The sequence below is a fragment of the Dama dama genome, chromosome 25 (assembly GCF_033118175.1).
Source record: "Dama dama isolate Ldn47 chromosome 25, ASM3311817v1, whole genome shotgun sequence".
NCBI lineage: Eukaryota > Metazoa > Chordata > Mammalia > Artiodactyla > Cervidae > Dama > Dama dama.
In genome coordinates, this window is record NC_083705.1 from 60,611,762 (window position 1) to 60,612,738 (window position 977).

Below are 977 nucleotides of genomic sequence, written 5' to 3' on the forward strand. Positions count from 1 at the left end.
CTAGGCAGTGAGCTCACAAGGACCAAGTTTCTGCAGCTTAGAGATCACCCACCTGCCCTCACCCAGATACTCATTCTGCTCGCTTGCTGGTGTAGGGCCACCCTCTGGCCCCGAGGGAGTGGATGGCTCTGTGACCTCGGGCCCGGCCTCTTCTGTGCCTCCTCCCGTGGAGGTAGCGCTGGCCTCTGCCCCTTTGGCCTGGTGCTCCTGGCTCTGAGGAGTGGCAACAGCCTTCCCTTCCTGGGCAGTGCCTTCCTTGCTGCAGGGAACCATCTCCCCCAGTTCCTGCTCTGCCTCTGCAGGTGAGGAGACAGACAAATCACCCCCACCCTCCTTCCAATTTCTCTTGAGGACAGGCCACTCAATTTGAAAGGCTTCTTGAAAGAGAAATCCTTCCTCTTCTTGGCGGTCTCCATGGGGGTACCCCTTCCCCCCTTGGCCTCAGCTCCCTGCCTAGGGGGTGCTGGCTCGATGGCATCACCAGTGGCCCCGGCTGCCTCCTCTGTTCCCTTCTTGGGGGTAGACTCCCCTTCATCTTTGGGGGGATAATCTCCATTGCTTTTCAGGTGGCCATTCCCCTGTCAACTTTGAGGGGGGGGGATGCATCTGCTGCCTCCTTGGTGGTCAGGTCACTCCTGGGAACCTTGGAGCTCTGGCTGCCCATGGTGGAGGGTTTCTGCTGGGGGTTCCCAGAGCCACCCCAGCACAGGGAATTGTTTGGATGGGTGGGCCTGGAGGGTGGAGGGATGGGGATGAGGTCTGAGGGTGAAGGGTGTTAGGGGAAACCAAGGTGCACCTCTGCTGGCTGTGATCACCACTGCTCCACTTCTGGCCAGAATGCCTTGGCATTATTTTAATTTTATAAAAATTTGAGAACTGAAAATATTTATACAGGAAAATTATTTGATTTTTATCAAATGAAATTTAGAAATGAAGCAGGATCTGTGAAATTTGATATACTATATTTTGTATAATAT

General features: G+C 54.2%; 1 pseudogene; it reads right to left on the minus strand.

The window, feature by feature from the left end:
• Positions 1-664, minus strand: LOC133046629 (MARCKS-related protein-like; annotated as a pseudogene).
• Positions 665-977: the final 313 nt, after the last annotated feature.